Source organism: Ovis aries, chromosome 2, assembly GCF_016772045.2.
Source record: "Ovis aries strain OAR_USU_Benz2616 breed Rambouillet chromosome 2, ARS-UI_Ramb_v3.0, whole genome shotgun sequence".
Classification (NCBI taxonomy): domain Eukaryota; kingdom Metazoa; phylum Chordata; class Mammalia; order Artiodactyla; family Bovidae; genus Ovis; species Ovis aries.
The window spans coordinates 11,119,092-11,141,629 of NC_056055.1; the positions used below are offsets into that span (position 1 = coordinate 11,119,092).

At 42.3% G+C, this 22,538-nt stretch overlaps 1 protein-coding gene across 3 annotated transcripts in view; it reads right to left on the bottom strand.

Moving 5' to 3' along the window:
- The window catches only part of KIAA1958 (KIAA1958 ortholog), a 140,059-nt gene extending 125,654 nt beyond the window's left edge, over positions 1 to 14,405 (bottom strand). For 2 of the 3 annotated variants that reach the window (XR_009599114.1, XM_027964112.2), the window contains exon 1: positions 14,145 to 14,405. The gene's annotated coding sequence lies outside the window, so the exon portion shown is untranslated. The remainder of the gene's footprint in view (positions 1 to 14,144) is intronic. The other variant, XM_027964113.3, reaches the window with a different exon arrangement.
- Positions 14,406 to 22,538: the final 8,133 nt, after the last annotated feature.

A 22,538-nucleotide genomic window follows, 5' to 3' on the forward strand; every position in this document is an offset into this window, starting at 1 on the left:
AAGGACTGATGCTGACACTGAAGCTCCAGTACTGTGGCCACCAGATGCAAAGAACTGACTCACTGTAAAAGACCCCGATGCTGGGAAAGATCGAGGGCAGGAGAAGGGGGCCACAGAGCACGAGATGGTTAGATGGCATCACCGACTCATGGACATGAATTTGAGCAAACTCGGGGAGACGGTGAGACAGACAAGCCTGGTGTGTTGCATGCAGTCCACGGGGTCACAGAGGCGAACACAACTCAGCAACTGAACAACACATTCTTAATAAATTCCTATATGCCAGCTTTGCGACCCCATGGACTGTAGTCTACCAGGCTCCTCCATCCATGGGATTTTCCAGGCAAGAGTACTGGAGTGGGTTGCCATTTCCTTCTCCAGGGGATCTTCCCAACTCAGGGATCGAAGCCAGGTCTCCCGCATTGTAGGCAGACGCTTTTACCATCTGAGCCACCAGGGAAGTCTACATGCCAGCTATGAAGTCAAAGTAGAGAGGCTTACACAGACTTTCAATAATACAAGTATCTGCTGAACTTTATTTTCTCTAGGCTCTTGTGTTTAAATGCCTTCCCTTGTAGATACCTAAAGCTCGATAATAATCTGTCCTATATGCCTCACATTCTGCTCACATAAATTCATTTAATGTTCACAACAACCATATGAGGTATATACTTAGTATGCAGTGTGCCTCAGTAGTGTCCGACTCTTTGTGACCCCATGGACCATAGCCCGCCAGGCTCCTCTGTCCATGGGATTCTCCAGACAAGAATACTGGAGTGGGCTGCCATTTCCTTCTCCAATACTTAGTATTATATCCGTTTTATAAATGTGAAACTAAAGCACGGAGAGATTAAGTACCAATAAGGACCAGAAACAAAATTTAAACTGAGGCAGTCTGAGCCCCAAATGGTGATCAGAGGGTATGGAGATTTGGGGGCAAAAGTTTTTTTCCAAGAAAAAGTTAAATGATACACCACTGAAATCCTGACTCTGGTAATCTCCATTAAGATATATTTTTGAAATATCTAAGAATATATTCTATCCAGAAGTAAAAACCGTAGTCAGGAAAGAGATTAGAAAACTTTTAACTCCCTCCTTTTTGTGGGGGGCGGGTGGCACACCGAGCAGCACGTGGGATCTTGGTTCCCAGACGAGGGGTGGAGCTTGCACCCCTGAAGTGGAAGTGCAGAGTGTTAACATTTGGACCCCCAGGAAATTCCCTTAACTCCTCCTGATTTAGTTCAACGTTGAGTTTTTCTGTGCCAGCACGAGAGGTGGAGTGGCCGGGTTTGGGGGGAGGTGGGGGACTGAATCCGACAACCCCAAATTACTCGTAAAGAGCATTTTTCTTCCTTCCCATAGGCCCTTTTGGAGAAGGGAATGGGAATCCACTCCAGTATTCTTGCCTGGAGAATCTCACGGACAGAGGAGCCTAGTGAGCCACAGTCCATGGGGTTGCAAAGAGTCGGACACGACTGAGCGACTAACGGTAACAGTCCAAAGAATTCATTACTATCACCATATTTGCTACAACAGTTCTGTGCTGAGAAGGTATCAACAGAACAGATTTAGACATTATTATCTGCAAGGATTTTCAAGTTAAAAATTAGGTAAATTATTAATCATAAAAATCACTAAAGTATTAAGAAAACCTCAGAGTAAATGGTACTGAAGCATACAAACACCTACAAAAAAGAACTAGAAGCCCAAATCCTTTCTCTCCTCTTGATCATTTTCCTATCCATAAAATATAGGGGCTAAAATGTAAAACAGATCATTCCTACAATGTACAAACACTGAAAAATCAATCATTAAAAAAACCAGCTATGGGGAACCCCCTGCGGGGCTCAGTGATTAGAACTCCTAGCTTTCATTGCCGAGGGCCTGAGTTCAATTCCAAGTTGAGGAGCTAAGATTCTGCCAGCCATGCATGTGTGGGTGAGTGACCGAGTGTGTGTTTGTGTGTCTGTCTTAGTCACTCAATCATGTTCGACTCTTTGTGACCCCATGGTTACTCTTTGTAACCTGCCAGGCTCCTCTGTCCATGGAATTCTCCAGGCAAGAATACTGGAATGGATTGCCGTTCCCTTCTCCAGGGGATCTTCCCAACCCAGGGATCAAGCCGGGACCTCCTGCATTGCAGGTAGATTCTTTACCGGCTGAGCCACTAGGGTGGAACAGCCAAAAACAAACACCCCAAAATGCAGCAACTCCTCAGATGATTTAAGACACTGCTGCTTACCAGCAGATTACAATCAACTTCAGGAGGATCTAAAGTACTCAATTTCTAAACTATTCAAAGACAAAGATATCTTTTAAGTTTCTTTAAAATCCTTTTAAGTTTTAAAATATGTTTATTATAAAATATGGCCAAATTATAAGCATTGGTGCTATAGTGGTGAGCATAGCTGCCTTCCAAATTATAGAATGTTTAACAAAAAGAAAAATATAATGCACAACCCAGGACACTAGCATTTTAGGGTGTTTTCTTCCAATCTTTTCCTTATGCATTGCTTTACATAACTATCATTATTAAAGAGAGAAAGAGGGAGGGAAAGTAGAAGAGAGAAAGAGCTTTTTTTAAACCTGAACAATTTACAGCAGGGATTTTTCATGCTGCCACAAGGCCCTACATGATCTGTCATCTCCCAAACCCCAAGAACCTGTGCAAGCACAGCCCTTGTAACTCTTCCCTCCTCCTCTCCGCAGCAGCCCCTTGCCTATTGCTATTCCTAGGACACCAGAGTCACACTTCCAACTCTAGCCTTTTGTACTTTCCGTTTCCTTGGCCTCAGAAGTTCCTCCTCCATCTACCTCAGTGTCAGGTCCAGACACTTATTTTAGGTCCTCGCCCAAAAGCCATTTTCTCAGTGAAGTCTTCTTTAGCAACTGAAATGTCAAGCCCTCACCCTGAAATGTTTCGCATCTCCCTTCCCTGCTTTACTTTTTTCCATCTTAGCACTTACCCCACTTCTGTGTTATTTTCCATATTTATCTTGTTTATTCTGTCTCCTCTACTGAAAGTTCAATGAGGGAAGGAATTTTTCTACTAATTTCCTGACACTTAGAAAAGTGTCTAAAATAGCAATGCCCAGTAAATATTTGCTGGATAAAAAACCTGCATAATCACCATTTTAAATGGCTACGTTCTAGTCCATCAAATGTTTATACCAGGATTTACCTAATAATTTCCCTTATGATGGATATATTGGTTACTGCCAATCTTGCACTATTCCATATAATGCTTTATTGCAAGGGTTATCAAGTTTTTTCTGGAGAGGGTTAGGTGGCAGACATTTTCTATAACTTAAATCTGCCACTACTACTACTACTAAGTCACTTCAGTCGTGTCCGACTCTGTGTGACCCCACAGATGGCAGCCCACCAGTCTCCCCGTCCCTGGGATTCTCTAGGCAAGAACACTGGGGTGGGTTGCCATTTCCTTCTCCAGTGCATGAAAGCGAAAAGTGAAAGTGAAGTCACTCAGTTGTGTCCGACTCCTAGCGACCCCATGGACTGCAGCCTACCAGGCTCCTCCATCCATGGGATTTTCCAGGCTAGAGTACAGGAGTGGGGTGCCATTGCCTTCTCCAATCTGCCACTAAAACACCACAAAAACAGCCATAGACAAGGAATGGCTGTGACTGGACTGGGGCTGCGTCAGGCCAGATTTAGCCTGTGGTCCCTGGTCTCTGCTTCCCCAAATCCACTTCTGTAGTATCTTTTCCTATCTTTGCAATTGCTAGAATCCATAGATAAATGGGTATGAATACATTTACGGTTCTTGATATATTTTATCAAACTGCTTTTCAAAATGATTAACATGAGGAAGGGAAACAATAACAGAGACACAATGACCGTGGTGGTGTCGATAGATACGACTACTTTGAAAAACAAACAGTATTCACCAAAGCTGAACACATATATACTCCATTACTCAGCAGTCAGAGTATCTGTTTTTCTTCAGAAAGGCTGTGTTAGATACTGGAAGGAATAAAAGAGGTTCTGCAAGGGTGCTGATAACACTGCTCATTGATCACAGCGCTAGTCACAGGTCCAATCTGTAAAAATCTATCAACTGTACACATGACACATTCATTTTTGGATGTAAATTATACTTCAAAGGGGTTCATAACGTGCCATCCCCTAAACTACGCTGCTTTGGCACACTCATTATTTTGAACTGATGGCATTTGAGAATTATCAGATGCACAAAAGGCTCTCTGACCTCCCTCTTTCTACCTAAAAGCAGGTCATGAAGTTTCCCATGAGAAAGATGCCCTCTTTATACAGGAAAAGAAGAACATTATCACTGGTAACTAGGAGTCAATGCCAGAATGGATCTAAACAAACAAACCTACTAAAATAACCCTTACCTTCAATTAAGTGTCCCCCATTTACTTCCTAGTCTGACAACTTACAGGCCCTAGCTAAAATTCCTTTGCCTTATGTCTTCTCTACAAATTTATCATTTGTTAAAAATACACAAAAGCTCCCAATCCTAACTGCTCCTTTGGGTCTTCAATTTCCTTATGAAGACTCCTGTGTGCACATAAAAATATTAGCCAAATTTGTATGCTTTTCTCCTATTCACTTGTCTCCTATCAGTTTAACTCTTAGGCCAGGAGCTGCATTAGTCTTTCCTTGGATCAGCTGTAAGAAAAGAAAACTTGGGGGGCAGTGAAAAAATCTTGAAAATGTCTCTACTATCTGCTTGGATTCATCCAGATGCTAAGAGATGATTCCTCTGGGAAATTTCCAAAAGCAACTGAAATGCCACCTTTACTTAAACTACACGTGGGGTCCATTTTCATTAAAAAGGATTAAAATCTTAAGTTTTGTCCAGGAGTTAAATTTTAGTTATACAGAAATGCTTCAATGTAGAGTTTCTTGTTTTCTCAAGATGCCACATAAATAAAGAATATTATTGAATCATAATTGTCATGAAAATGTTAACAACCTAAGTTAGAAAAGAATTAAACTCTCTGAAGCAAATATATAAGGGCTTATCATTATATTATAAAACAGACAACTACAAAAGTTGTTAAATTACTGCTTATCTTCTTTTTAAACCTACACAGACACCTGTCCTCTTCAATCAATAGGAAAAAATAATAATATCCAATCTAATAACAAAAAATCATTCAAAGAAGGAATAAGGAGTTCTAAGCAAGCAGGATAGTGGCAGAAGCTTAGTTTTGGACTCTCCTCAAATTTACTCAAAAAAACAGATGGAGCAGACCAAGATATAGACCCACACATATGCTCAACTAACTTTTTACAAAGGTGCAAAAGCAATTCAATGGAGGAAGGATAGCCTTTTCAACAAATGTTACAGGAGTAATTGGACATCCATAGGCAAAAATGAACCTCGACCTAAACCTCACACCTTAAATAAAAATTAGCACAAATTGGATCATACACTTAACTGCAAAACAACACAGGAGAAAATCTCTGAGATTTAGAGCTAGGCAGAGAGTTCCTAGACTTGAACCAAATGCAAGAGCCATAGAAGGACAAATTGGTAATACTAAAACTTTTGCTCTGTGAAAGCCCATGTGAAGAGGATCAAAAGACAACTATACACTGGAAGAAAGGATCTGCAAACCAAATCTCTGACAAAGGATTAGTATCTAAAACATATAAAGAACTCTCAAAAGAGTAAAACAAGCAAAGAAAAAATCCAATTAGAAATAGACAAGACATAAACAGACATTTCACAGAAGAGGCATATACAGATGGCAAATAGGTATGTGAAATGATGTATAACATCAGCCATTAAGAAAATGCAAATTAAAACCACAATATTATTAAACACACATCAGAACAGTTAAAATAAAAAATAGCAACACCACCAAATGCTAACAATGATGAAGAGAGATTGGATCACTTATGTACTGCTGGTGGGAATATAAAATGGTACAGTCACTCTGAAAAAGTCTGGCAGTTACTTAAAAAATTAAACCTGTGGATTCCCCTGGTGACACAGTGATTAAGAATCTGCCTGCCAATGCAGGGGACACAGGTTTCATCCATGGTCCGAGCACTAAGATCCCACCTGCTGCGGGGCAACTAAACCTATGCGCTATAACTGGAGAGTTTGTGCATCACAACAAAAGATCCCACAGGAGGCAACAAAGACCCCACGTGCCAGAACTAAGACCCAACACAGCCAAGAAAGTAAACATTACAAGAAAAAATATAGCAAATATAAAAAATTAAAAAGAATTTGAAGGAAGAGACATCAAAGATAAGCAAAGAAGATTCAACGTAAATTTAACAGAAGACCTCAAAGAAGAAAATAAAAAGAATGAAAATGAATAAATACTAAAATACAGAACTGATGAAAATATTTATTTAAAAAATTGAGCCAACATAATAAAACACACTGTATATCTGGAAAACTTAACAGAACAGACAACATTTAAGATATATTCTAGTAAAATTATCTGCCTTTAAAGATGAGGGGAAAAGGTCTTTTGGGGATCTAGGGCAAAAGATAAGACACTTAAAAACAAAGAAAATCATACTGGTATTAGACTCTGACAACAACATTTTTTATCAGAATACAACATAGTAAGACTTAGCAAACTACAGCTTATGGGTCAAATACAGCCAACTTTCCAGTTCTGTAAAGAAAGTTTTGATTGGAACACAGACATGCTTGTTCATTTATATATTCTCTAAGGCTGCTTTTGCACGGATGTTCATGTTGTGTCTGACTCTTCGCGAACCCATGGACTACAGGCCCCCAGGCTCCTCTGTCCATGGAATTTTCCAAGCAAGAATACTGGAGTATGTTGCCATTTCCTACCCCAGGGGCCTTTCTGACCCAGGGACTGAACTCGTCCGTGTCTCTTGCATTTCCCGCACTTGGCAGGAGGATTTTTTGCACTGATATGGCACAGTTAAATAATTGTGACAGTGACCTATGGCCCACAAAGTCTAAAATAATTACTATTTGGTCTTTTTAAGGAAATATTTGCTAAATCCTAAAACAGAATAGCATATTTAAGATTCTTGAGGGAAGAAAATGCAGGCTAAGTAATTATATTCAGACAAACTGACCTTCAAGTACAAAAGCCACGGATAAACAGTTTTAAATAAGAAAGACAGAGATAATACTCACATGAGCTATTTATGAGGATTCATTGAGTTTCAGACTATCAAATGATTACAGAAGGCTTAACATAAGGGCTTATGCTATAAACTGAATATATGCACCTGCAGAACTAAACCAACGATGGGCAAAGCTCACAGAGCAGTATGTGATTTGTCTGGGGCAAACCGCAGAACTGAGAAATCTTGGGGAGCAGGAACTGACTTAAGAGCTTGATTATATACGGAAAATAGGACTGAGAATAAGGGAGAAGTCACAGATAACGCCTCAATTTCTGGACTGGGAAAAATGGATGGAAAGAACCACTCACTAAGCTAGGGAATACAAGACAAGACACGGATTTTAAGAGAAAGGTAAGTCAAGGTTGGGGCATGTTGAATGTGAAGTGTTTCTGGAATATCATATCACTGTGTCCAGCTGGTTGGTACATACATCTGAAATTCAGCAGAGATGCCCTGAGTGGTTATCAGATTCAAGAGTCACCAGCCAAGGAAGGTGTGAAGTGATCAGAATGGTGTGTAATTTACCATGCAAGTTATCAAGAACAATATCTGAAAAACAACCACCAAAAGAAACAGGTTCTTAGAATTCGTAAGAAAACAGCATCAGCAGTTTCATCATATTTGGCTCCACTGAGATTCTCTTGCATTTGAAACCAATGATTAAGACTTTTCTACTTAAAACTATTCAAAATAAAGCATTTAAAAATAATATGAAGAGTGAATAAAAACAAAGCCTTTAACTACCCATTTTGTTTATATTTAATGCATACGAAGTTGATGATGTTGCTGTCTATTGGGCCCTGCACTCAAGTGAAAAAATGATGAGTAAAAAAGGTATTAAAAAGATGAAAATGACTATAAAATTATACACATGGAGTGAAGTATGTATGTATGCATGTATGTATGTATGAAAGACAAAGTGAGTGAAAGTCGCTCAGTTGTGTCCAATTCTTTGCAACTCCATGGACTGTAACTCGCCAAGCTCCACTGTCCATGGAATTCTCCAGGAAAGAATACTTGGAATGGGCAGCCATTTTCTCCTCCAGGTCGATCTTCCCCACCCAGGGATCAAACCCAGGTCTCCTGCATTGCTGGCAGATTCTTTGCCATCTGAGCCACCAAGGAAGCCGATGAAAGACACCGGTGAAAGAACAGGCTGTTAGGAGCTGTGACCGTGTTCCCCCCACTCCATACACTGATGTCCTAACGCCCAGTACTTCAGAAGGAGACTATATTTGGAGATCGGGCCTTAAAGAGGGCATTAAAATAAAGTGAGGTCATTTAGCTGAGTCCTAAGGATACAGAATCATGTCTCATCGGAAGAAAGGAGATTAGGCACATAGGAAGGACCTATGAGGCACATAGGAAGGACCATGTGAAGATATCTTAGGAAAACAGGTATCTACAAGGCAAAGAGAGAGGCCTTAGAAGAACTCAACACTGCCAACATCTTGATCTGGGACTTAGAGCTTTCAGAACTGTAAAAAATGAATACATTTTTGTTGTTTAAGTGACCCAGTCTATCTTACTTTGTTTCTGCAGCCCTTGCAAATGAATACAGGCTGGAGAGAGAAAGTAGTGTCCTAGTTGGGTAAGAGTTCACAGATATTGATAATAATCCAGTATGTACGAAGCCTCAAAATAGCAAAGTAGAGCTTTTTCTATGTGGTGACTTTGGCTTATACGCAGCAATGAAAATGTTTAAATAGCAAGTATTTACAAGGGAAAACAGGGAAGATATTGACAAGGGAAAAGTGAAGGGATGCGATACTGGCAATTAGAAGAGGACAGAAAAGGTTAAAGGGTCAATTTTGAGGAAAACCAAGAAGAGACAGACAAATCCAACCAAGATGTGTCCTATTCCTGAAATCTGAATTAAGTAAAAAGATAAATAAAATAATCCAAAAACAATTCAGCCAAGCAAAGGAGAGTAAAATGAAGTGTTAGTTGCTCAGTCGTGCCCGACTCTTTGGGACCCCACGGACTGCAGTCTACCAGGCTCCTCTGTCCATGGGATTTTCGGGGCAACAATACTAGAGTGGGTTGTCAATTCCTTCTCCAGGGGATCTTTCTGACCCAGGAATAGAAACCGGGTCTCCTGCACTGCAGGCAGATTCTTTACCAGCTGAGCTATGAGGGAAGCCCTATTTATAAAATAGGCTGTCAGGGTTTCCATACTGGGGTGGGTAGCCTTTCCCTTCTCCAGGGAATCTTCCCAACCAGGCTTTGAACCCAGATCTCCCGAATTGCAGGCGGATTCTTTACTTGCTGAGCCACAAGGGAAGCCCAAGAATACTGGAGTGAGTAGCCTATCCCTTCTCCAGTAGATATTTCCAACCCAGGAATCGAACCAGGATCTATGCATTGCAGGTGGATTCTTTACCAACTGAGCTATCAAAGAAGCCCAATGGGGGCAACTCTGGATAATTCTCCAGAATTCGAAAGAATTTTTTTTTAATTTCAGCTAATGGAATCCTTGATGATTAACAAATAATAATCAATTTTCAGGCATCAAATGAAAAGATACTTGCAATGGGTATTAAAAGATAGACAGCAAAAGGAGAAGGGGGCAGCAGAGGATGAGATGGTTACATAGTATCACCGACTCAATGGACATGAATCTGAGCAAACTCTGGGAGACAGTGAAGGACAGGGGAGACTGGTGTGCTACAGTCCATGGGGTCTCAAAGAGTTAGACATGACTTAGCCACTGAAAAAAAGCAATTTATGGAATTCTTTGGAAATTACTTGTGTGGGTTTAAAACACACACACACACACACACAAAACCAAACAGGTAACAGTCACTAGCAATTGCACTACTTCTTGCCCTTCATCCAGAGGTACAGAGGCCCTAGAGAAAAGTAAGGTGGAAGGGAAAGCTATTCTCCAACCTGAAGATCTGCTCCCTGATGTCAGGCCAGTCCACATTCAAGCAGATCAGAGGGGGGGGAAAGCCAGGAAGAAAATGCAGCATCTTATGGTAAGACTCTTAACGTTTAAAAAAGTTTCTTAAATAATTTAATGCCTTCTTAGAGTTTTTAAAAGTTCTTTTTCACATAAAGTTGCACAATTTATCTTTTGAGACATCTTTTGATGCTACTTTTCTTTCAGTACAAAAGGACCAATTACTGATGTCCTAGACCACATCCCTTTGCTTTTTATATTAAGTGTGATAAAGTGTTTCTGAAATACATCTTCTTTGTCACTAAAGACACTGGTTTTACCAATATGCAATACTCAAAAATCTCTTAAGTGTGAGACTGTGAGAGACACACCTGAATAATGCTGCATAAATTGTCTTTCTCTAGAAAAGGGTATTAAACTTTGTTGACACTGGCTACAAAATGAAATGCAAAAATTTGCATTTTCAGTACTTTTAGTTTCTTGACCTTTATTTGAATTTGAGACTAAGCTTTACCAAACAACAGAATTTACACTGTAACTAGCCAACCACAGTCCTCATTATGGAATCTACGGAGTGCATTTGTTACCTAGGAAACAGAGGAGCGCACAGGCAGAGTGCAATTTCAGTATAGTTAAAGAATTCTCCAATCATGCTGGTAAATAAAGTCCATAAATCAACTAATCAGAAGCTAAGTCAAGAAGTACCACAGAAGGTTTAAGCTCTATGGAAACTTTTTTCAAGGCAAAAAAGAAAACCTGTGGGGTTTCTTCAGGCAACTATGTGGATCTCTTCAGTAAATATTATGAGCAGGTTTCTTTACAAACACAAACTGTCAAAAAATAAACTGTTCAAAATAAATGGCTTCTCTCCAGTCTTCAGCTTCTCTATTTTTGACAGTATTTAAGAGAAAAATCTTCTTTAGAGCCAGCCTCATACATCTGGTAGCAGAATATTAATCCAAGAATGAATTCTGCATTTTTCCACGAGAAGCAGAGTATGTACTGCTCTTGAACAACGCAGGGCAATAAAGGCTGGACTGAGAGGTCACTGTCCGCACCTCTGACAGTCAGGGCTGCTTCCCCAATCTACAAAAGGCTGCCTGAAAAGAACTTGAAACTCACCGAAATTATATAAAGAATATAATTGTTAACTTTGCAGCTTCCCCCGTGGTGATTACTAATGATAACACTAGTCATTTGAGGGTTCCAGGTAACATAAAGTAGCCATTTTGAGTGTCCTTTAATGGCAACACACTAATAACTAACAAACAGGAAAAGACTAGAAAAGCCTATGGATTTTAAAGCCTATCAAATTTATCCATGGACAACTTAGTGTTTAAAAAAAAAAGAAAACTGATGAATATCAGATCCTACTACTCAGCTACATTTAAAAATCCAGATTTGCACAAATTCACAATTTCTGGAAGTAGCATTTGTCATAATCGAAAGCAGCAGAAAAAGTTTAAACCATGAGAATGTGAGAAATAATTTACATCTTCCTAAACCCAGGGACGGGGGAGCCTGGTGGGCTGCCGTCTATGGGGTCGCAAGGAGTCGAACACGACTAAAGCGACTTAGCAGCAGCAGCAGCAAACACCAATATACCAGCAGAAAAATTAGTTGAAATATGAAAGATTATCTGGAATGCTTTAACTAAAACAGTACTGTTATTTGTAAAAAAGCAAAATATTTAATAGTAATAATATCTACATATCACAGTCAAAAAACAAACACAGACAAAAAAACTAGGTGTTATCTTTTAGTCAGCCCAAATAAATACTCCATGCCAATCCCAGAAAACTGTCAGACACAGCTGCAACTCTGCCAAGCAATTCTCAATGCCAGGCCACACTTTCTTAATGTTTAGTTTACACAGTGACTCTTTGTTAAACCTTAATGCCACAACTGACAGCCATGTAAACCAATACAATGTGTTAGCTTACCTTTCTTAATACTGGGAAGAGCTGATGAAGAGTGTGTATCTGAGAGCTGAAATCATGGGAGTGTTTTAGAACTCCATTCCATCATTCATGATAAAACCTGAACAAATTTCTATACTTAACCTCTTTGGACCATCCTTATTAGAAAAGGAAGAGGCATCCTGCTAAAGGGTTTTACCAGTGCCCAGCATGGAGCCCTGTGCAGAGTTTAAATTCATTTATCTCATCTAGGACAGAAGTCAAAGCAGGAACTAATTAAAGAGGCTGACATGATCTTTGTTAGATATAGCCTCTTCTAAGTTTTAAGAGTACAATAATGTACACTCTAGGCATATACAAAATTAGGCATGCAATAATATTAATCTGTTAATGTAAAACTAGGACAAGAATCTAGGATACCTTTTCCTCCTAGAAAAAGACCACTATTTTAGGCATACTTAAACTGTCTCCTCTTTATAATGACAAAAATCAGTTTGCCTAGCTGATGCTACTGTATATTGTTTTCTGATAAATTTCTACATCTTACTTAACGAAAATTTAAATAGCAAACATTTTTCCACCATAATATTCCTTCATGTTTGGATGATAAATACTTTTTATTTTTTAAGAAAGATCCCATTTCCTATAAATAGCTATAGATATAACTTAGTGTCCACAAAACTTTTTTTCTTAATCTCCTTGGTAATCATCAGATTTAAGTTTGTCAATAAGGATTCTCACACAATAGGCCAAAAAAAAAAAAAAAAACCCTCCAGAAATGAGCAGGTAGACGGAGGTTAATGCAAAGATATAAATCCATAACTGCGTTAAAAATCTGAATAATTAATTTTCTGGGCGCTTACTCGACTTTATTGAGTATCTAAAAATACATAGCAACCATCCATGAAAAACTGAGATAAATAATATAAATCAGCAACACCATCCACGACACTTCAAAAATTTTATCTACCATATACAACCCAATAGGTTATAAACAGAGAATACAGAAATACATCGAATAAAACAGGGAGAGCATTATCACAGGGGGAAATGATTAGTTCTAACATTCATGTTCTCCCCATATGTCGTGAAAGGTCTCGTATCTTAAATAAGCGAAAATAAAGGTTTTAGCCTGAACAGAAAGCTAGATAATTGTTTATCACACTCCAGTTTAACTAATCTACACGACGGAAGCTGTTTCTACCTGATTTGCTTGTTAACTATGTAATAGGTAGAAGATTCTGTCATGTTAATCCTAAGGGGTCTGGGAAATAAAACTTTACCCTCTAAAGTTATATATATACACAAAATATACATATATGTAAAATCACAGCCATATTCATCTTTTATTTCTTGCCTTTAAGTCGCCTCTTAATCTTTAAAGAACGAAAAAGAAAGAAAAAAGGAAAACTACCAGAAAACTACAAAACGTTCTTTGATTTTGATTTTCGTCAGCCCAACCTCCTCCTACCGAGGGAAATCTATATCTCGACGTATTTGATAACAAACACAAACCACTGTGCGCAGCCTCAGACCGGGCGGGGGGGCGGAAGAGCCCTTCGGAGAAAGCCCTCCTCCGTTAGAAACAATAAATAAGGGACCGAAGCGATGCACGTTCCTTCACACACGCCCCAAAACGCACCTCGGCGAGCCTCGCGTGGGGGAAACAAGTCGGGCCAGGGCTCTGAAAACACCTCTCTCCCTCTCGCTCCCGTAACCTCCTCGAGACTTGGCAACTAAGAGAGCAGATCTTTTCTCTCCCCTTCCCGCCCTCCTGCCCACCTCCAACAGACCCTGGAGCTGGAGCCGGCGAGCCAGACTCGCAGCGCGCCCGCGGCCGCTGCGACAGGAGACCGCCGGCGGCGGGCCGGCCCCGGAGAGACAGCCCAGAGCCGCGGCCCCGCCGCCGCCGCCGCTCGCCCGGTCGCCGGGGGTCTCTACCCGTTTCCCGCCCCCCCGCAGCCCGTCGCAGGCGACGTCCGGCCGCCCGGCTCTCAGCCCTGACTCTCGCCTTTCCGCGCCCCCGCCCCCCTACCCCCGCAGAGGAACAAAAGGAGGGTTCAGCCGGGTCACCGCTAGGCCGCCGAGGGGGCGGCGGCGCGGACCCCAGTGCGGCCGCCCCCCACACAAAGGGGCCGCCGACCCCGGGCGCAGCGTCGGCGCGCTCGTCCCCGCCCCGCGCACGGGCTCTCACCCACCTGCAGGTGTCTGTGCGTCTGTCCATAGGAACGCGGGCAGCGAGGGGGGCCTGCGGGAGCCGGGCAGAGCGGGCTGGACGGGGCGGGCCGGAGGGGAGGGACGAAGGGAGCGCGGCCGCGGGGCCGGAGAGCGAAGGCAAGTGGAACAGGGAAGGCCACCGGCTCGCCACGGACGGCGGGGAGGGGGGCGGGGGGCGCCAGCCTGACTCGGCCGACCGGCGCGCGCCGCTCCGTGCGCCGCGGGCTCCGCGCGCCGGGCTCGGAGCGCGGCGGGCAGGCGGGGGGCGGGGCGCGGGCGGGGCGGGGCCGGCGCGCGGGGCGGGGGCTCGGACCCCGGGCTCCAGCCGGCACCGGAAACGCGCCGTGGTCCGCGAGACCCACAGGAAGTGTGTAACGGCACCTCCCACGACGCGCACCGAGCCTAACGGCCGTCGCTGCCCGGAGGCGGTGTGCACCGACCTTCCTGCTACACACACGCGCGCGCGCGCACGAGCTCGGTCTCCGCAGCCCGACAGGTGTGGGAGCCACGATCCCCAGTGAGTTCTCAAGTGGGCAGCACCCCTTTCTGTCACACTTCCCGGGCCAGCGGTCTCCGCTGCCCCTCGGAGCTCTGTACAGCTGCACCCTTTTTAAAAGCCACAATCAGACCTCCTTGCAAGACACTCCGTTGGTCAGGCGTGTGACACCTGTTTTAACGCGCTGAGTGGAGTCACCTCTACACCCAGGCATTGGCAAGAACACCTCCTATCGACAGATGTGCAACCCACAGTCACGTTGCGTGGTGGAAGTTTCTAATCCAACTACAATCACACGCACCCATCCCGTGGAGGGAGCTGGATCGCTGAATAACACCTAAAACACACTAAAACCTGGGAAGCATACAGTAACACCACCTGCATACCTGGGCACAAGGGAGGTAAGGCTGGACCAGGTGCCCTCCGCTTTTATCTAGCAAACGTGGCACGTTCTTTGTGCTTGGGGTTCACACTAAGCGCTTAGTGAATACTGATTTACCTAATCCTAAAGATGCTGCGAAGTGGGTGGGGTTAGCACTGCCACTTTGTAGAGGAGACACAGAGATCTTAGAAATCAGCCCAAGATCACAGAGTAGCTGGAGGAACCCAGATTCATCCCAAGTAGTATGCCTCCGTGCTCTTCTCTTCCTACAGCAGTCTCCAAAGTAATAATAAATGATAATAAATAGCGTTTAAAGTATATCTGATTAGCTATACGTAGTAGCATCCCACTCCAGTACTCTTGCCTGGAAGATCCCATGGACAGAGGAGCCTGGTAGGCTGCAGTCCATGGGGTCGCTAAGAGTCGGTCGACTGAGCGACTTCACTTTCACTTTTCACTTTCATGCACTGGAGAAGGAAATGGCAACCCACTCCAGTGTTCTTGCCTGGAGAATCCCAGGGACGGGGGAGCCTAGTGGGCTGCCGTCTATAGGGTTCCACAGAGTCGGACACGGCTGAAGCGACTTAGCAGCAGCAGCAGCAGCAGCAGCAGAGTATTATTCAGCCTTAAAAAAGAAATCCTGTCACATGCTACAGCATAGATGAACCTTAAGGACACTACACCAAATGAAATAAACCAGACACAAAAAGGACAAATACTTTATGACTTCACTTGTATAAAGTACCTAGAGTTGTCAAAATCATGGAAACAGTATTATGGTGGTTGCCAGAGACCGAGGATGGGAATGTGAAAAGTTACTGTTCCATGTATACTTTTAGTTTTGCAAGATGAAAAAGTTCTAGAAATCTGTTATACAACAGTGTAAATATCATTAAACCACTGAACTGTACACTTAAAATTGTTAAAAGAGTAAATTTTATATTATTTGTTTTTATCACAATGAACTTTTTAAGAGCAGTCCCACTTGTTTCAAGGATATTTCCATCTTGATGAGTTTTTTAAATAATGCAGGCTTCCAGCTATGATGAGGTACTTGGTTGAACCAAGTAACTCTCCCACAAAAATACTATAAAATGTGCATTTTTAAAAAAGGCTGTATAAATCTGTTACATAGCAACCACCCAGGCAGCCAAGAGTTGAGAGTCCCAAGAACCCAGCAAGAAGGGAAACACACTGAAGTGAATACTCCATCCTCAGCTACCTTTCCTTCTCAGAGCTTTGTTGATTTGTGTCTTGAAGTATAGAAACCACACAGAGGCACCCTAGTACTTTCAACAGTCTGATTGGGCTGGAGATACAAATTTTGGAGATCAGGTCTATCAGGGCAGCTTGGACTTGAGAGGCTAAGATTCCAGAAGAAAGGCAATCACAGTAAAAGGAGTCAATCACTGTACATACCATTTCACCTCAAAGTATTTGCTGATTCCTAACCTGTTCATGGAAGAGTCAAAAAGTTAGGAAATAAAACAGAAAGCAGTTTGTTAAGAGAAAAAAAAAATCTAAGAAATCTTTGGCCATCTCATGGTGGTTGTATCACTGGTAAGAGAAAAAACAAGTTATTGAAAGGGCAAAAGTATTTGCAAATATCTGAAAATAACATATATCCTGAATATATATCAGTTCAGTTCAGTCGCTCAGTCATGTCTGACTCTTTGCAACCCCATGGACTGCAGCACGACAGGCTTCCCTGTCCATCACCAACTCCTGGAGCTTACTCAAATTCATTTCCATTGAGTCAGTGATGCCATCCAACCATCTCATCCTCTGTTGTCCCTTTCTCCTCCCGCCTTCAATCTTTCTCAGCATCACATATATATAGAGCTCCCAAAATTTCAATAATAAAAACAAACAATGGAATATAATGTGGGCAAAGATTTGAGCAGACACTTCATCAAGATATACACATGTCAAAAAAGCACATGTAAAGTGGCTCAGATGGTAAAGAATCTCTGTAATGTGGGAGACCTGGGTTCAATCCCTGGGTTGGGAAAATCCCCTGGAGGAGAGCATGGCAACCCACTCCAGTATTCTTGCCTGGAGAATCCCCATGGCAGAGGAGCCTGGTGGATTACAGTCCATGGGGTCGCAAAGAGTCCAACAGGACAGAGCAACTAAGCACAGCAAAGATGCTCAATTGCATCAGATTTGGAAGTTAAAATACAATGAGATACCAATACTTAATAGAATGGCTGAAATTTTAAAGACTGAATATATCAAGTGTTAATGAGCATGTGGAGAAATGAAATCCTATACATTATTAATGAAATGTAAAAATAGTACAACTGATTTGGAAAAAAGTCTGCAATTTCTTAGAAAGTTAAATATACAGATATCATATGATCCAGCCATTTCATACTCAAGAGAATACAAGGACTCGGTACATGAATATTCATATCAGCTTTATTTTTAATAGCTAAAAGCTAGAAACTACCCACATGTCTATTGTGGTATATTCCTATAACAAACTACTCAGCAGTAATAAGGAATTAACTATTGATATAGATAATGACAAGAATAAATCTCAAAGTGATTGTGCAGATTGAAAGAAGTCAAACAGAAAAGAATATATACTATATGATTCCATTAAAATAAAATTAAAGAAAATGCAAACACTTGTTGTGTCCTCACTTGGTAAAAGGGATCAGCTAACTCTCTGGGGTCTCTTAGGGCACTAATGTGGTCCACTGGAGAAGGGAATGGCAAACCACTTTGGTATTCTTGCCTTGAGAACCCCATGAACAATAGGAAAAGGCAAAATGATAGGATACTGAAAGAGGAACTCCCCGGGTCAGTAGGTGCCCAATATGCTACTGGAGATCAGTGGAGAAATAACTCCAGAAAGAATGAAGGGATGGAGCCAAAGCAAAAACAATACTCAGCTGTGGATGTGACTGGTGATAGAAGCAAGATCCAATGCTGTAAAGAGCAATATTGCATAGGAACCTGGAATGTCAGGTCCATGAATCAAGGCAAATTGGAAGTGGTCAAACAAGAGATGGCAAGGGTGAACATCAACATTCTAGGAATCAGCGAACTAAAATGGACTGGAATGGGTGAATTTAACTCAGATGACCATCATATCTACTACTGCGGGCAGGAATCCCTCAGAAGAAATGGAGTAGCCATCATGGTCAACAAAAGACTCCGAAATGCAGTACTTGGATGCAATCTCAAAAATGACAAAATGATCTCAGTTCATCTCCAAGGCAAACCATTCAATATCACAGTAATCCAAGTCTATGCCCCAACCAGTAACAATGAAGAAGCTGAAGTTGAACGGTTCTATGAAGACCTACAAGACCTTTTAGAACTAATACCCAAAAAAGATGTCCTTTTCATTATAGGGGACTGGAATGCAAAAGTAGGAAGTCAAGAAACACCTGGAGTAACAGGCAAATTTGGCCTTGGAATGAGGAATGAAGCAGGGCAAAGAGTAATAGAGTTTTGCCAAGAAAATGCACTGGTCATAGCAAATACCCTCTTCCAACAACACAAGAGAAGACTCTACACATGGACATCACCAGATGGTCAACACTAAAATCAGATTGATTATATTCTCTGAAGCCAAAGATGGAGAAGCTCTATACAGTCAACAAAAACAAGACCAGGAGCTGACTGTGGTTCAGATCATGAACTCCTTATTGCCAAATTCAGACTTAAATTGAAGAAAGTAGGGAAAACCGCTAGACCATTCAGGTATGACCTAAATCAAATCCCTTATGATTATACAGTGGAAGTGAGAAATAGACTTAAGGGACTAGATCTGATAGATAAAGTGCCTGATGAACTATGGAATGAGGTTCATGACATTGTACAGGAGACAGGGATCAAGACCATCCCCATGGAAAAGAAATGCAAAAAAGCAAAATGGCTGTCTGGGGAGGCCTTACAGAGATAGCTGTGAAAAGAAGAGAAGTGAAAAGCAAAGGAGAAAAGGGAAGATATAAGCATCTGAATGCAGAGTTCCAAAGAATAGCAAGAAGAGATAAGAAAGCCTTCTTCAGCAATCAGTGCAAAGAAATAGAGGAAAAGAACAGAATGGGAAAGATTAGAGATCTCCTCAAGAAAATTAGAGATACCAAGGGAACAGTTCATGTAGAGATGGGCTCAATAAAGGACAGAAATGGCATGGACCTAACAGAAGCAGAAGATATTAAGAAGAGGTGGCAAGAATACACAGAAGAACTGTACAAAAAAGATCTTCATGACCCGGATAATCACGATGGTGTGATCACTCATCTAGAGCAAGACATCCTGGAATGTGAAGTTAAGTGGGCCTTAGGAAGCATCACTATGAACAAAGCTAGTGGAGGTGATGGAATTCCAGTTGAGCTCTTTCAAATCCTGAAAGATGCTGTGAAAGTGCTGCACTCAATATGCCAGCAAATTTGGAAAACTCAGCAGTGGCCACAGGACTGGAAAAGGTCAGTTTTCATTCCAATTCCAAAGAAAGGCAATGCCAAAGAATGCTCAAACTACTGCACAATTGCACTCATCTCACATGCTAGTAAGGTAATGCTCAGAATTCTCCAAGCCAGGCTTCAGCAATATGTGAACTGTGAACTTCCTGATGTTCAAGCTGGTTTAGAAAAGGCAGAGGAACCAGAGATCAAATTGCCAACACCCCCTGGATCATGGAAAAAGCAAGAGAGTTCCAGAAAAACATCTATTTCTGCTTTATTGACTATGCCAGAGCCTTTGACTGTGTGGATCACAATAAACTGTGGAAAATTCTGAGAGATTGGAATACCAGTCCACCTGACCTGCCTCTTGAGAAATCTGTATGCAGATCAGAAAGCAACAGTTAGAACTGGACATGGAACAACAGACTGGTTCCAATAGGAAACGGAGTATGTCAAGGCTGTATATTGTCACCCTGCTTATTTAACTTCTATGCAGAGTACATCATGAGAAATGCTGGACTGGAAGAAACACAAGCTGGAATCAAGATTGCCGGGAGAAATATCAATAACCTCAGATATGCAGATGACACCACCCTTATGGCAGAAAGTGAAGAGGAACCAAAAAGCCTCTTGATGAAAGTGAAAGTGGAGAGTGAAAAAGCTGGCTTAAAGCTCAACATTCAGAAAATGAAGATCATGGCATCCAGTCCCATCACTTCATGGGAAATAGAAGGGGAAACAGTGGAAACAGTGTCAGACTTTATTTTGGGGGGCTCCAAAATCACTGCAGATGGTGACTGCAGCCATGAAATTAAAAGATGCTTACTCCTTGGAAGGAAAGTTATGACCAACCTAGATAGCATATTCAAAAGCAGAGACATTACTTTGCCGACTAAGGTCCGTCTAGCCAAGGCTATGGTTTTCCCTGCGGTCATGTATGGATGTGAAAGTTGGACTGTGAAGAAGGCTGAGTGCCGAAGAATTGATGCTTTTGAACTGTGGTGTTGGAGAAGACTCTTGAGAGTCCCTTGGACTGCAAGGAGATCCAACTAGTCCATTCTGAAGGAGATCAGCCCTGGGATTTCTTTGGAAGGAATGATGTTAAAGCTGAAACTCCAGTACTTTGGCCACCTCATGCGAAGAGTTGACTCATTGGAAAAGACTCTGATGCTGGGAGGGATTGGGGGCAGGAGAAGAAGGGGGCGACAGAGGATGAGATGGCTGGATGGCATCACTGACTCGATGGACGTAAGTCTGAGTGAACTCTGGGAGTTGGTGATGGACAGGGAGGCCTGGCGTGCTGCGATTCTTGGGGTCACAAAGAGTCAGACACGACTGAGTTACTGAACTGAACTGAAACTCTATCATGAGGACTCCCACCCTTGTAACTAGGTGGCACTAGAGGTGAAGAAACCCACCTGCCAATGCAGGAGATATGAGACGTGGGTTCAATCCCTCCATCAGGGATCACTGAAAAACACCCTGATGCTGGGAAAGATTGAGGGCAGGAGGAGAAGGGGACAGCAGAGGATGAGACGGTTGGATGGGCATCATTGACTCAATGGATATGAGTTTGAGGAAACTCTGGGAGGTAGTGAAGGACCGGGAAGCCTGGCGTGCTGCAGTCCATAGCACAGTCGCAAAGAGTCATGACTCAAGAGTCTGAACAGTGAACAACAACACAAAGTAGGAGGATTTAAAAAATTTTTTGCTTTTTTAAAGAAAGAGATGAAACAAAGCATGACCTTATGTGACTGTCCCAGGTACAAAACCTTCCTGGGTTCTGTAGGCTTCCTTCAGCCTCCTTGACCTTTACTGAATTACAAAGGGCAGATTCAAACAGTTGCTAATCAGAGAACAGAGGGGAGGCGAGGCGAGGCAAGGCGAGGTGCAGTAGTCAAGAAACACTAGTGCCTGTTGGTCCAGTGGTTAGGACTTCAACTTCCAATGCAGGGAGTTCAGGTTTGATCCCTGGTTGGGGTGCTAAGATCCCACATTCCTGGAGGTAAAAAAACTAAAACATATAACAGAAGCAATATTATATCAGATTCAATAAAGACTTTAAAAATGGTCCACATCAAAAAGAAAATCTTAAATAAGCAATAGTGCAAGCTTGGGGCAGGGTCCTGGCTCCTCCTAAAGGGATACATATATAACAATACCTTTGATTTTACTGCAGGAACTAAGGCTCCCCCTCCCAGGTGGAGAATGGTTAACTTCAGGCTGAGATCAAGATTCCTGAAACACCTCCCTGTTACCTCACTACCAACTAATCAGAATAAAGTCACACACTCTGCAGCCCTCACCCCAAAGTTTGCCTATTAAAAACTTCTCCCTGAAAATAATCGGGGGGTTTGGGTTTTCTGAGCATGAACCACCCAATCTCCTTGTTTGGTTGGCCCTGTTATAAACCTTTTTCTTCTCCAGACTCCAATGTTTCAGTTTGTTTGGCCTCCACTGTGTGTCAGGCACAGGAACTTGTGTTTGTAACATAAATATAAATGAGTTACTATATTACTTTGCTAGAACTACGATAACAAAATGCCACAAACTGGGTAGCTAAAGCAACAGAAATTTCTTCCACTTCTGGGGGCTCGTCTGAGATCAAGGTGTCAGTAGGTTCGGTTTCCTCCGAGGCCTCTCTCCTTGGCTTGCAGGTGACTGCCATCTTGCTCGTCCCACATGGTCATTCTCTGTGCTGCCTTGGTTTCGGTGTTGTATCCAAATTTCCTCTTACAAGGATACTAGTCAGAATGGATTATGCTGCTGCTGCTAAGTCGCTTCAGTCATGTCCAACTCTAGCGACCCCATGGACTGCAGCCCGCCAGGCTTCTCCATCCATGGGATTTTCCAGGCAAAAGTACTGGAGTGGGGTGACATTGCCTCTCCACGAATGGATTATGACCCACCCTAAAAGCCTGGTTTTAATTTAATCACTTGTTTAAATTCCTCCAAACACAGTCACATTCTAAGATTCTCAGGGTTAGGACTTCAGTATTTGAAGGGGGCATACCATTCAGCCCGTAACCATCTATTTTAATATTATCATTTCAAAACACTGTGACCAAGTGCA